Source organism: Rana temporaria, chromosome 2 (assembly GCF_905171775.1).
Source record: "Rana temporaria chromosome 2, aRanTem1.1, whole genome shotgun sequence".
NCBI lineage: Eukaryota > Metazoa > Chordata > Amphibia > Anura > Ranidae > Rana > Rana temporaria.
Genome location: NC_053490.1, coordinates 336,158,009 through 336,174,106, shown reverse-complemented (window position 1 = coordinate 336,174,106; position 16,098 = coordinate 336,158,009).

Sequence of the window (16,098 nt, the reverse complement as noted above, 5' to 3'; positions counted from 1 at the left end):
AGAGCCCAACGGCGGATCCAGGGGGGGGCAACAGGGCAATTGACCCCCCCCCCCGAGACAATCATGTCACATTGGCTTTAAAACAAGCATTTTTTAAAAAAAACTGCCTTGCGGTGCCTGCAGCTGCCGCTGCCGAGTCTGTCTCTCTCATCACCAGGGCCGGACTGGCCCAGTCCGGTAGGCTGCCTGTCCTGAGGCTGCTTTGAGCTGTAGCTGACTGCAGCACTCCCCCTCTCTCCTGCGTGTATGACACCGGGCATCTCTCGCTGTGTGTGAGAGCTGGGTCTGTGTTCGGCTGTGCTGCCTTGCTAGACCTGCTTGTGTGATAGTAGATGGAACTATCACACAAGCCCGTCTAGGGGGGGACCTTGCTAGAGCACACTGCCCTGCCGAACACAGACCTACAGCTCCTGTTTGTTCCATGACACACTTCGGGAGAGGAGATACCTGCTGTGTGTGATCGAGGCAATGCCATGGTGAGTGCCATGCACAGTGGGGCTTCATTCATATACAAAAGTGGGGCTGCATTAATATACAAAGTGGGGCTGCATTAATATACAAAGTGGGGCTGCATTCATAGACAAAAGTGGGACTGCATTCATAGACAAAAGTGGGACTGCATTCATAGACAAAGTGGGACTGCATTCATATACAAAAGTGGGACTGAATTTATATACAAAAGCGGGACTGCATTTATATACAAAAGTGGGGCTGCATTTATATACAAAAGTGGGGCTTCATTAATATACAAAAATGGGGCTTCATTAATATACAAAAGTGGGGCTGCATTTATATACAAAAGTGGGACTGCATTTATATACAAAAGTGGGACTGCATTAATATACAAAAGTGGGGCTGCATTCATATGTACAGTGAGGCTGCAATGATGGGCACTGATGAGGCTGCATTGATCTCTTGTACCATGACCATCCCTTGTACCACGTCTGCAGTCTCTGACCATCCGTTGTACCATGTCTGCAGTCTCTGACCATCTCTTGTACCATGTCTGCAGTCTCTGACCATCTCTTGTACCATGTCTGCAGTCTCTGACCATCTCTTGTACCATGTCTGCAGTCTCTGACCATCCCTTGTACCATGTCTACAGTCTCTGACCATCTCTTGTACCATGTCTGCAGTCTCTGACCATCTCTTGTACCATGTCTGCAGTCTCTGACCATCCCTTGTACCATGTCTGCAGTCTCTGACATCCCTTGTACCATGTCTACAGTCTCTGACCATTTCTTGTACCATGTTTGCACTCTCTGACCATCTCTTGTACCATGTCTGCAGTCTCTGACCATCTCTTGTACCATGTTAACAGTCTCTGACCATCTCTTGTACCATGTCTGCAGTCTCTGACCATCCCTCGTACCACGTCTGCAGTCTCTGACCATCTCCTGTATCATGTCTGCATTCTCTGACCATCTCTTGTACCACATCTGCAGTCTCTGACCATCTCTTGTACCATGTCTGCAGTCTCTGACCATCTCTTGTACCATGTCTGCAGTCTCTGACCATCTCTTGTACCATGTCTGCAGTCTCTGACCATCTCTTGTACCATGTCTGCAGTCTCTGACCATCTCTTGTACCATGTCTGCAGTCTCTGACCATCCCTTGTACCACGTCTGCAGTCTCTGACCATCTCCTGTATCATGTCTGCATTCTCTGACCATCTCTTGTACCACATCTGCAGTCTCTGACCATCTCTTGTACCATGTCTTCAGTCCCTGACAATCGTCTACAAACTATGGGATAGATTTATGGCATTTATATTTAAATATTTTTTACTAGTAATGGCGGCGATCATTGACTTTTTAGCGGTACTGCAACATTGCAGCGGACACACCGGACACCTAATTGAGTTCTGTAAGCAACACCTTATTTTCTGGCAGTGCCCCTCCCGAGACTAGACTCTGGATCTGCCCTTGATAGAGCCTTCTATTGTGTGAAGTTTGGGGGAAATTGGTTACCATTAAGTACGTTAAGCTCCCCAAAAAACGCTAGTTGTTGCTAGTTGCCTTGTGGAACACCAAATCGCTTGAAACTTATAGGATATGTTTGAAAAGTTGAGATCTTAGGCTGTGCAAAGTTTCAGGGCAATTGGTTGAGGTTAAGGCACTCTTTTGCTCGTTAAGCCACATTTAGCTACATTAAGGCAATTTCACATTAAATGTTTTAGCATTGTAAAATATAGCTTAATGTAAATAACTTTTGGTGTGATTAACCAAATGAGCTGAAATTTTCAGAATATGTTGGTATAGAGTCTTCTACTGTGTGAAGTTTGGGGGAAAATGGTTGACATTTAAGTTCTTTTTTGTACGTTAAGCCACATTAAGCTCCCAAAAAAACAAGCTTAATGTCCTTAGTTTGCCTTGTGGGACACCAAATCACTGGCAACTTCTTGTATAGGTTTGGAAGGTCGAGATCTTGGGATGTGCAAAGTTCCAGGGCAATTGATTGAGGTTTAGGCACTTTTTTGCTCGTTAAGCCACATTAAGCTACATTAAGGCAATTTCACATTAAATGTTTTAGCATTGTAAAATATAGCTTGATGTGAATAACTTTTGGTGTGATTAACCAAATGAGCTGAATTCTGAATATGTTGGCATGGATAGAGCCTTCTATTGTGTGAAGTTTGGGGGAAATTGGTTAACATTTAAGGTCTTTTCTGTACGTTAAGCTCCCCAAAAAACAAGCTTAATGTCCCTAGTTTGCCTTGTGGAACACCAAATCACATGAAACACATTGGATAGGTTTGGAAGGTCGAGATCTTGGGATGTGCAAAGTTTCAGGGCAATTGATTGAGGTTTAGGCACTTTTTTGCTCGTTAAGCTCCCAAAAAACCAAGCTTAATGTCCCTAGTTTGCCTTGTGGAACACCAAATCGCACGAAACACATAGGATATGTTTGGTACGTTGAGATCTTTAGTTGTGCAAAGTTTCAGGGCAATTGATTGAGGTTTAGGCACTTTATTGCTCGTTAAGCTACATTAAGCCGATTTCACATTAAATGTTTTAGCATTGTAAAATATAGCTTAATGTGAATAACTTTTGGTGTGATTAACCAAATAAGCTGAAATTTTCAGAATATGTTGGCATGGATAGAGTCTTCTATTGTGTGAAGTTTGGTGGAAATTGGTTAACATTTAAGGTCTTTTTCGTACGTTAAGCCACATTAAGCTCCCCAAAAAACAAGCTTAATGTCCCTAGTTTGCCTTGTGGGACACCGAATCGCACAAAACTTCTTGGATAGGTTTGGGTAGTTAAGATCCTAGGATGTGCAAAGTTTCAAGACAATTGATTGAGGTTAAGGTACATTATGGTACGTTAAGCTCTGTTTTAGCATTGTAAAATATAGCTTATTGTGAATAAATTTTGGTGTGATAACCCAAATGAGCTGACATTTTCAGAATATGTTGGCATAGATAGAGCCTTCTATAGGGTGAAGTTTGGGGGAGATTAGTTAACATTTAAGGTCTTTTTTGTACGTTAAGCTACATTAAGCTCCTAAAAAAACAAGCTTAATGTCCCTAGTTTGCCTCGTGGAACACCAAATATCACGAAACTTATAGGATAGGTTTGGAATGTTGAGATCTTAGGCTGTGCAAAGTTTCAGGGCAATTGATTGAGGTTTAGGCACTTTATTACTCGTTAAGCTACATTAAGCCATTTTCACATTAAATGTTTTAGTATATCCCCAGTTCATTTTGCGCAGAGTGCCCCCCGATCCACCTCTTCTGGGGTCCCCAGGCGGCGCTATCCTGCATATCCTCCCTGCATGGGGAAACCCCCTAGGAGAAGCGCTCTCCCTGGGGGGTTACCATGCAGGCACGCTTCTGAGCCCGGCTTTTGCATTCATAGACACAGAATGCCCTTCTCCCCCCCCCCCCCCCCCCCCCCCGAGGCCTGCGTCTTTGCTTGACAGCAGCGGGAGCCAATGGATGCACTGCTATCAATCTATCCAATCAAGAGCCGAAACAATGGGCAAAGAGGTAGAGCGTATCTCCGCCGTGAGAACGAACGGGCTCAGGTGAGTAAAAAAACGGGGGGGGGGGTCTGGGGGGCTAATCAGTGTCAGAAGTTTTTTCACCTTAATGCATAGGATGCTGTATAATTTATGTTATATTTTAAAGAGGAGCTCCAGTCTGTAAAAAAAGTCAGCAGTTACAAATACTGTAGCTGCTGACTTCTAATATAATAACACTTTCCTGTCCAGGGACCCCCGATGTCGGCACCCCAAACCAATTCATCAATCAGCTTTGGGTGTAGGTGCCAGAATTGTAAGTAAGGAAAACCTGCAGTGAAATGTTAGAAATTAAATGTAATAAACTCAATAGCCCATTTAAAGTAAAATAATCACCTCTAAACAAATATAAACAAGTAAAGGAATGGCGCTGATTGGAAACAAAAACAAAAAAGCATAAAAAATGGTCCACAAATAGAGATAGGAAAATGCTTCAAGTTTCTTCCAACCACCGTGCATCAAATAGATATGTACCTTAATAGATTTACTCCACATGTGCTCCATCACCGTGAGGGCAAAAATTCACACTCGCCCACTCCAAATGGCCAAAAGAGGCTTCACTCGCTTTTTGTATATTTACTCCACATGTGCTCCATCACCGTGAGGGCAAAAATTCACACTCGCCCACTCCAAATGGCCAAAAGAGGCCTCACTCGCTTTTTGTATATTTTTCAGAGATGTCTCCTTTAACCACTTACCCCCCGGACCATATTGCTGCCCAAAGACCAGAGTACTTTTTGCGATTCAGGACTGCGTCGCTTTAACAGACAATTGCGCGGTCGTGCGACGTGGCTCCCAAACAAAATTGGCGTCCTTTTTTTCCCACAAATAGAGCTTTCTTTTGGTGGTATTTGATCACCTCTGCGTTTTTTATTTTTTGCGCTATAAACAAAAATAGAACGACAATTTTGAAAAAAATGAATATTTTTTACTTTTTGCTGTAATAAATATCCCCCAAAAATATATAAAAAAACATTTGTTTTCCTCAGTTTAGGCCGATACGTATTCTTCTACATATTTTTCGTAAAAAAAAATCGCAATAAGCGTTTATTGATTGGTTTGCGCAAAAGTTATAGCGTTTACAAAATAGGGGGTATTTTTATGGCATTTTTATTAATATTTTTTTTTACTAGTAATGGCGGCGATCAGCGATTTTTTTTTTTTTTTTTTTTTTCGGTATTGCGACATTATGGCGGACATTTTTGACACATTTTTGGGACCATTGGCATTTTTATAGCGATCAGTGCTATAAAAATGCATTGGATTACTATAAAAATGCCACTGGCAGTGAAGGGGTTAACACTAGGGGGCGGGGAAGGGGTTAAGTATGCCTGGGTGTGTTCTTACTGTGGGGGGGGGGGGGGGGGTGGCCTCACTAGGGGAAACACTGATCTTCTGTTCATACATTGTATGAACAGAAAATCAGCATTTCCCCTGCTGACAGGAACGAGAGCTGTGTGTTTACACACACAGCTCCCGTTCCCCGCTCTGTACCGAGCGATCGCGTGTGCCCGGCGGCGATTGCGCCCGCCGGGCACACGCACGGGAGTCGGGGGCGAGCGGGGGGCGCGCGCCTCCGGCGGCGCGCGTGCGCCCCTAGTGGCGGCTAATAGGCAGGACGTCATATTACGTGCTCTCGCCTAGGAGAGCCACCTTGTGGACGTATTTCGGCAGTGCGCGGTCGGCAAGTGGTTAATCACTCTCCCATAGCTAGTGAGTTAATGAATCTTGCATGTAGATCGGGGCCCTTCCACTCCATATACAATAAATAGGTGGCAAAGAGATACAGTGCCTTTAAAAAGTATTCATACCTGGGGGGAGTTGGGAACGAAGCTTCAAGAGGGGGATCCGCGATTATCTGAGCTCACTACTGCCCTAGCTGATATCCAACACCTCCATCGGCCTCTGGAACAGTCACAGGATGACCCGGCGCAGGAAATAAGTGTCGCGGATGAGCAAGCTGCCCGAATTCTTCCCTGCAATTCCCAGGCCACAACAAAATGGTGCCAACGCTTGCTCCTCACAGCACCACAAACTCGCAGAGCACATTACAGCAGGCCACATCCAGCACAACAATAGCAAGGCACACATAGGGATACACATATGCACCTCTAGCCCTACCACCCAGAGCCCAGTGAATTCTAAGGCCTGAAAAAACTCTCTGCCCAGAGACCCAGCAGCACCAGACATGGTGGTGAGTGGACCTTGAACCTTTAAAGGAATCACCTCAGCAGTGACAGACCCTATAGCTGTCTTTCCCTTTACAGGACAGCATGTGTCAGACACAATGCTGAAGGATGCCAAAGGATGCTGAGTGATACTGTCACTCAGGGCATTCCTGCGGGGGGAACCTATTGTGCAGTGTAAAACAGTGCCAGGTGGAAGTACAGGTTTTAGGAGTAAGAGTAGATTATGTGGAACATATCATGGGGGATTACTCTGCATCCTTTAACAATCTGGTAGAATCTCACAATGCATAAAATGAATAAATTACTTGGCTAAACGACAAAATTGTTGGCACATGATCTAACGATTGATCAGATCAATAGGTTGCCAAAACCATCCTTTCTGGATGCTGATGTGCCTAGAGATGTCCTCTTAAGGGTACACTTCTACCACATGAAGGAATTACTTATGAAATTACTGATGGCATCATTCAGAAAAGCTGCGCAGATACCAGATACAATTTAAATCCCACCAGATCTATCCAGACATACTCTTCAACGCTGCTGAAACTTAGCGACAATTGCCAAAGCACTAAGAAACCATCAGATTCTACACAAGTGGAAATACCCTGCTACATATTTCATTACCCATAATGGAGCAATAACCACCCTACGCCAATGAGGCAGACTTCCTGAATCAACATCCGCACCAACCCTGCCTAATCCGCCACCGAGCATAGAACTAGAATAGCAGATGGTGTCACACAAGAGATGTCCCAAAAAACATGGTGGTGGATCATAGCCTTTTTGCATATTACACAAATCTGCACAATCCCCCAGTTAGAAGAAAGTTATACACATCTTCCTATTCTCCCCCCAAATCGGTTGCATTTATTGCACTCAGATCTGACAACGGATCCCCATTTTACAGTTTACCTATGTTCAACTTGCTACTTTTTGTCCTATTTTGTTTGTCTCTTCCCTTATGTGGTACACATCACATTCTTCGGAGGACAGACCAGGTATCCAAATTTACCCGCCAACAATGGACACCATCTCTGCCAACAACCAGCAAAGACAAGTACACCTTTGAACACTACAAACTCGCCGTAAATGTGAGTAGGAACGCTACATCACCAAACACACCCCTGATCTTGCAACATTGTCTTAACTTGCCTGTCACTTAATTCCAGGGGCCTAAAACACCCGGCTAAGTGTTTTTCTATGTGGAAGGAAGCATGAAAGACTAAAGCCGACATACTTAGCATCCAGGAAACACACTTCCAAGCTTACAACATACCCAAATGCTCACAAAAAGACTACCCGTACAGTACATATATCTGGCTTGTGACCAAGAAAATAAATAAGGGGCTCGTCTAGCCACCCAAAATTCTCTTTTTTTCTATCTAAAGCAATCCATCTTGGACCCAGAAGGTAGGTTCATCACTATCAACACACAACCATATAGGTTAGTTGCATTATATGCACTGAACTCCCACCAACTTAGGTTCCTACAAACACTACTTAAATGCATTGCCTCTGTGAAATATGGGCAACTTTTGATATGTGGGGACTTTAACTTAATAACAGACTCTCTCCAACTGGAACAGGTCATATCCCTAACACATCTCCCACAAACCTCTTGGATTGAAAACCACCAAGTCACCCCCAAGTCACCCCCTGATGGGAACAACACTATCAGTATTCTGTAAAGGCTGCCCTAAGTACAACTTGTCTTCTTCCCCAGGCCCCCTAACCCCACTCCACTACAACCTGGCAGACACTTTTCTTAGAGACAAGTGGCCACATCCTACCGTCTGTGCAGAACATTTCTTTGATAAAGGTCATCCCATGTCCTTGCACTCTTTGGCATCTTAAACTACATATTTTCTGTTCTGGACTTGTGCCCAAATCCAAAATTTCCTATGTAGACCCCAACCCCTTCCATTTTGGTGCCGACAACACACACCCTTTTAATCCATCTGTCTTAAAACAGAACCACAAAGACATCTAATCTCGGACATCTACTCCATGTTATTTACTGAGCCCTGACCCCAAATCTAACTTGGCGAATCGCAAATGGGAGCAAGACATGTCTATAAAACTCTCAGATAATGAATGGATAAAAAATATATATATACAGGTCGTTCTAAAAAAATTAGCATATTGTGATAAAGTCTGTACTGATAAACATTACACTTTCATATATTTTAGATTCATTACACACAACTGAAGTAGTTCAAGCCTTTTATTGTTTTAATATTGATGATTTTGGCATACAGCTCATGAAAACCCCAAATCCCTATCTCAAAAAATTAGCATATTTCATCCGACCAATAAAAGAAAAGTGTTTTTAATAAAAAAAAAAGTCAACCTTCAAATAATTATGTTCAGTTATGCACTCAATACTTGGTCGGGAATCCTTTTGCAGAAATGACTGCTTCAATGCGGCGTGGCATGGAGGCAATCAGCCTGTGGCACTGCTGAGGTGTTATGGAGGCCCAGGATGCTTCGGTAGCGGCCTTAAGCTCATCCAGAGTGTTGGGTCTTGCGTCTCTCAACTTTCTCTTCCCAATATCCCACAGATTCTCTATGGGGTTCAGGTCAGGAGAGTTGGCAGGCCAATTGAGCACAGTAATACCATGGTCAGTAAACCATTTACCAGTGGTTTTGGCACTGTGAGCAGGTGCCAGGTCGTGCTGAAAAATGAAATCTTCATCTCCATAAAGCTTTTCAGCAGATGGAAGCATGAAGTGCTCCAAAATCTCCTGATAGCTAGCTGCATTCACCCTGCCCTTGATAAAACACAGTGGACCAACACCAGCAGCTGACATGGCACCCCAGACCATCACTGACTGTGGGTACTTGACACTGGACTTCAGGCATTTTGGCATTTCCCTCTCCCCAGTCTTCCTCTGGCACCTTGATTACCGAATGACATGCAAAATTTGCTTTCATCCGAAAAAAGTACTTTGGACCACTGAGCAACAGTCCAGTTTTGCTTCTCTGTAGCCCAGGTCAGGCGCTTCTGCCGCTGTTTCTGGTTCAAAAGTGGCTTGACCTGGGGAATGCTGCAACTGTAGCCCATTTCCTGCACACGCCTGTACACGGTGGCTCTGGATGTTTCTACTCCAGAATCAGTCCACTGCTTCCGCAGGTCCCCCAAGGTCTGGAATCGGTCCTTCGCCACAATCTTCCTCAGGGTCCGGTCACCTCTTCTCGTTGTGCAGCGTTTTCTGCCACACTTTTTCCTTCCCACAGACTTCCCACTGAGGTGCCTTGATACAGCACTCTGGGAACAGCCTATTCGTTCAGAAATTTCTTTCTGTGTCTTACCCTCTTGCTTGAGGGTGTCAATGATGGCCTTCTGGACAGCAGTCAGGTCGGCAGTCTTACCCATGATTGCAGTTTGGAGTAATGAACCAGGCTGGGAGTTTTTAAAAGCCTCAGGAATCTTTTGCAGGTGTTTAGAGTTAATTAGTTGATTCAGATGATTAGGTTAAGAGCTTATTTAGAGAACCTTTTTATGATATGCTATTTTTTTGAGATAGGAATATGGGGTTTTCATGAGCTGTATGCCAAAATCATCAATATTAAAACAATAAAAGGCTTGAACTACTTCAGTTGTGTGTAATGAATCTAAAATATATGAAAGTCTAATGTTTATCAGTAACCTGTATATATATATATATACAGTATATCGATGACGTGCTTGTCATTTGGACAGGTATGGCTAAAGAGTTATCTGACTTTATGTTGTATTTGTCTGTCAATGAACATAATTTAAAATTCACTATTTAGGCAGATGCTAGAAGCATCCCTTTCCTAGATCTACGCCTCTTTCTGAATGATGATGGGATGATATTCAGTAAACTATATAGGAAGGAAACGGCGGAGGGAATACCATCCTTCATTACACGAGTTCTCATCCTCGCTCCCTAGTATGCAGTAATCCTTTCAGCCAATACCTTCGGCTACAGCGCAACTGCGCTAGGGAGGAGGATTTCAAACAGGAAGCACAAGCTCTTTACTCCCGATTGTTACAAAGGGGGTATAGTAAAAAGGTCTTGAAAAAAGCCTATGCTAAAGCTAAACGGAATACACAGGAGGTATTACTGTTTAAACCTAAAGTTCATGAACCTAATCTAACCACCAGACTAATAACTACGTTCAGTACCCATCAGAACATTTTCCGACAATTGATCAGCAATGGCATTTTTTATCAGAAGACCAAATCTCCAAATATGTAGCTGATAGACCAGAGATCGTATATAGAAGATCAAGATCGATCAGAGATGGCCTCATACACAGTCACCTCCCTCCCGACACCCCAATCACAGGGGCAGCGGGTGGTCTGGGGACATATAGATGTCGCCATTGGGATCAGTGTCCCTGGATACGGGAAGGTATTGGATGTCCTCTGCCTAGAGGGGGGTTCCACAAGTTAAGTATGTTTGCGGACTGTAGTACCATTGGAATTGTTTATCTGGCCACATGCCGTTGTGGCGCTTTTTATATTGGCAAAACGAAATGTCCTTTTGCCAAAAGAATACAGGACCATCTATATTATTTGGACGCAGGCCTACTTTATACCCCAATCTGCAAACATATTGGACTAAACCATAGTTATGACCCCTCCTTTGTATCATTTTTTGCCTTGGAAGTTATCCCAATGCCTGAAAGAGGAGGCAATTTTGATTAAAAGATACTCCAACGTGAGGCTAAGTGGATTTTTGACCAACGAGCCACCTATCCACCAGGCCTAAATACAACATTATCTTTCAAAACTTTTCTATAGGATCCCATAGGTGCTAATATGACCCCTGGTCTTTCCTCAAGCTCTTTATGTATTTGTATTTTATTTTCATTTTCATATTTTTATTTCATATTTATTTAATATTGATTATAGCTGTAGGCCTTTTTTTTTATTTATTTATCATTTTTTGTTTATTTCCAGTTTAGATGTGGAATTATTATTATTATTATTATTATTATTATTATTATTATTATGTGAATTATACTTTTTGCCTTATGTCATGTTATAGAGATTTAGGAACGGTATTTTGCAGTCCGCCAAAGAAGTATTTTTACATGTTTGGGGATTTGCATTACGATATGCCGATTAATATATCGGTATATTGCTTTCCCAATATTATGACGATGATATCGTAATATTTACTAGTGAATTTTATATTAATTTGTTACTTGTTGTATTTATTTATGTTTAAGAAATTTTTCTGTATTCTGTGCTACAACCAGCGCCGTCCATTGTGGTTCCCTTGCCGTGATGTGTGCGCAAATCGCGGCTCTGAATTAAGTGCGGCTATTTGTGTATCCCTGGGAATAGGGGAACATCTCTCTCCCCTTACATCCCATCTATGCTCTGTATATGATGTAATGCGCGTGCACTATGCGTTCCACACGGCGCGCACTTCCAGGGATACACAGACCGGAAGTGATGTCAGGGGTCAATCGACCTTTCACTTCCGGTAAGATCATTTGTATTTAAGATGGTGCTGATGGCCTCTCTGTCAGACGCCGTCTGCAGACCAGCAGAACCAGCCCCTATCAGGCAACGTACCAAGAGGCTTCACGCCATCGGACTGCCGAGCTTAACTAGCCATTTGCGACCCGATATAGGTATTTATCATCATTCCTCTGCAGCTCTTTTAGCATTTAATGCGGTACATATGCTGTCTTGTTAGGGCTAATCTTTTGACTAACTGCCAGTATTATATTTGGTTATCCATCTGGGTCTCTATGCTACCTGGCTAGGTTGTTAACCATAAATACCCTTAGCTTCTTTTTTTTTGGGGGGGGGGGGGCTATTCCCATTATTATATGATACCCTTTCTTTATAATTATATCCATATTTTTAAATTATATATATATATATATATATATATATATATATATATATATATATATATATATATATATATATATATATATATATATATATATATATATATATATATATATATTTTGATGGTAATTTTGTACCTATTTTTCCTTATTACAAGTATTTTTTTTACCCTAATTAGTCATCAGTGCCTTTACTTATTATTATCAATAGGCATCTTGATATTGATATTTATGTGGGAATAATATAATCATATTAAGAGCCCAACTGCCTAATATAGCCCATTAAAGTGACCATAGCCTGAGTAAGCGCCTCTGCTACTATTTTGTCCTGCCACGATATTATTTTCTAAAAATTAACAGATCCTGATTCTGCAATGGTTGCTCAAATGATCTAATATCCACACTTTTCGACCCTGTTGACCTGACTACCACTGGGCCTTGCCGCGCTGCGCATCTTTTCCTTGTGTTGAGACATACCTTGGGCCGCGCTTGATGTATCCAGTTTTTAGTAGATTAGGTGAGCACGAAGCAGTTTTTCTGCCAAAGTTTGCTGTTACTATGTAATGTAATGGAGACATTGTATATTAATTACATTTTTTTATGTCCTATACAGACCACACGACAGTAAAGAGGAGTGTAAGGCCCTGATGAAGCACAACTGTGCGAAACTTGTTGTCCATCTGCATCTCGCAATATTCTGTAACTACTGTGGTCTATATCAACGCTCATATTTGTGTTTTTTATGTCCATTAACCACTTAAGCCCCGGACCAAAATGCAGGTAAAGGACTTAGGCCCCTTTTTGCGATTCGGCACTGCGTCACTTTAACTGACAATTGCGCGGTCGTGCAATGTGGCTCCCAAAGAAAATTGACGTATTTTTTTCCCACAAATAGAGCTTTCTTTTGGTGGTATTTTATAGGGGTGCAACGGATCAAAAAACTCACGGATCGGATCGATCCTCGGATCAGGAGTCACGGATCGGATCATTTTTCGGATCAGCAATAAAGGAAAAAAAAAGACTAATCTTGTTACAACCAACAGAGTTTTAGATTGTTATTTTCATCACAAAACGGAGCTTATGTGCTTAAATACAGTACATGTTAATCTGACGGATTGTTTACATGTTAAATTTTAAAAGCCGCAGCAAACCTGCTGACCTTACATGGTTGCCAATGTGACAGAACACCTCTGATTTTCACATTTAGTTAAATGTGAAAATCAGAGGTGTTCTGTCACATTGGGAACCATGTAAGGTCAGCAGGTTTGCTGCGGCTTTTAAAATTTAACATGTAAACAGTCCGTCAGATTAACATGTACTGTATTTAAGCAAATAAGCTCTGTTTTGTGATGAAAATAACTGAATCTAAAACTCTGTTGGGTGTAACAAGATGTCCGCTTGCCCCCTAATCACTATCATTACTCTGGTATCACCGGTGTCCCCCTCCCCTCCGGTGTCCCTCTCCACTCTGGTGTCACAGCGGCTCTTCCTCCTCTGGTGTCACAGGGCCCCCCACTCCTCTGGTGTCACAGGGCCCCCCACTCCTCTGGTGTCATCCCCTCCTTTGGTGTCAGAGGGCCCCCCACTCCTCTGGTGTCACAGGGCCCCCCACTCCTCTGGTGTCACCCCCTCCTCTGGTGTCACAGGGCTCCCCACTCCTCTGGTGTCACCCCCTCCTCTGGTGTCACAGGGCTCCCCACTCCTCTGGTGTCACCCCCTCCTTTGGTGTCACAGGGCCCCCCACTCCTCTGGTGTCACCCTCCTTTGGTGTCACAGGGCCCCCACTCCTCAGGTGTCACCTCCTCCTCTGATGTCACAGGGCCCCCCACTCCTCAGGTGTCACCCCCACCTCTGATGTCACAGGGCCCTGACATTCGCTATTATAAATGGGGCTGGAAGAGAAGTGGTTAATTTCAGGGCTCATCTTTAAATAAGATCACCCTTAATTAGTGGATTCCAACCACAAAAATCGTAATTTCTGAAATGATGCCTTGCAATTCAGGCTGAAATAAGTAGAGTTATATTGTGGAAGAGCTACATTTATTATTGCTTCCAACTACTATTGTATTGGGGTGGGGATGGGTAGTCTCATTCTAGCAAAAAGGATTTTGCAGCATAGAAGAAAAATAATTTCCTAGAGCTTCTTAAGCCGAGGTCCTCACATAAAAAGGGACAGGAAAAATTTTGATGATCGAGTTTGCAATTTCTTCGAAAGTTTTATACATTTTGAGACTAGAACATCTGTAGAAATGTATACACAAAAATGTATAGATTTATTAAGGTTTGTACATCTGTAGAAATATGCCAATTTCAATGCTACAGTTGTAATATAAATGTCACCCCCTCCTCTGATGTCACAGGCCCCCCCTCTGTCTCCTCTCCACATGTCTGTGGTCCCATCTTGCTCCACCCAGTGTGCTTGCCAGAGCCCAGTGCACAGCGTGACACGCCTCCCTGCCTCAGCGTGCTGAGCCGGGGAGGCGTGTCACGCTGTGTACTGGGCTCTGGCAAGCACACTGGGTGGAGCAAGATGGCCGTCGCTCCGGAGCTAGGCCGAAGCCGAGGCTCCGGAGCGCTCCGCGGAATGCGGGGTGTGCCGATCCGAATGGGGTGACCCGTTCGGATCACGGACTGGTGACGATCCGTTGCACCCCTAGTATTTGATCACCTCCTGTGGTTTTTATTTTTTGCGCTATAAACAAAAATAGAGCGACAATTTTGAAAAAAATGCAATATTTTTTACTTTTTACTATAATAAATATCCCCAAAAATATATAAAAAATTCGTTTTTTTCCTCTGTTTAGGCCGATACGTATTCTTCTACATATTTTTGGTAAAATAAATCGCAATAAGCGTTTATCAGTTGGTTTGCGCAAAATTTATAGCGTTTACAAAATAGGGGATAGTTTTATTGCATTTTTATTAATTTTTTTTTTTTACTACTGATGGCGGCGATCAGCGATTTTTTTTTTTTTTTTTTTTTTTTTTTTTTTTTTCATGACTGCGACACTATGGCGGACACTTTGGACAATTATGACACATTTTTGGGACCATTGTCATTTTCACAGCAAAAAATGCATTTAAAATGCATTGTTTATTGTGGAAATGACAGTTGCAGTTTGGGAGTTAACCACAGAGGGCGCTGAAGGGGTTATGTTTCACCTAGTGTGTGTTTACAACTGTAGGGGGGTGTGGCTGTAGGAGTGACAATATCGATTGTGTCTCCCTATAAAGGGGATGACACGATCGATGCAGCCGCCACAGTGAAGCACGGGGAAGCAGTGTTTACACGCGGCTCTCCCCGTTCTTCAGTTCTGGGGACCGATCGCGGGACACCAGCGGCGATCGGGTCCACGGGTCCCGCGGTCCCGGAGCTTCAGGCCGGGTCGCGGGCGCGCGCCGGCGACCCACGGCTGGGTAGATGTACAGGATGTGCCGGTACGTGCATCTGCCCAGCCGTGTCATTCTGCTGACGTATATTTACAGGAGGCGGTCCTTAAGTGGTTAAATACATTTTGATACTTTTTCAAACATATGTGTTCAGTGTGTTCACCTTCAAACTGTACTGGCATCTTTCATTAAAATCCCTAACTTTGGGAGAGATGTGTCTCTCTCATTCTCTTTCTTTTTATTTTCATTGTCAATTGGGATTGTGAGATGCCACCATCTGTTTCTGGAAACAATTCGACCCCTTTTCTTTTATAAGTACAAATCCCTTATTGGACTTGTCCTAATTCTTTGAACAAGTTCGCTCTAACTTTTCTGTGCTAGGGGTTGATGGCATTTTATACCATCTCCCTTAGGGGCCTAATACATCCCTATATGCTCAAAGTGATATGATTTGGAGAACCCCCAAATTCCTGTTTGTGTGGAGTGACGCCTGGGGTCCCATACTGATAATCACTTGCATAAAGAGGTGTATTGGCCCAATACTGAGTTGTCACATAAAGAAGCACATTGAAATCCTTGCTAACTGCAGTTGTGGTTCACTCCGTTCACCAGTGCTGTTACAGTGTACAAGGCATAATTCCTCTTTCAGCCCAGG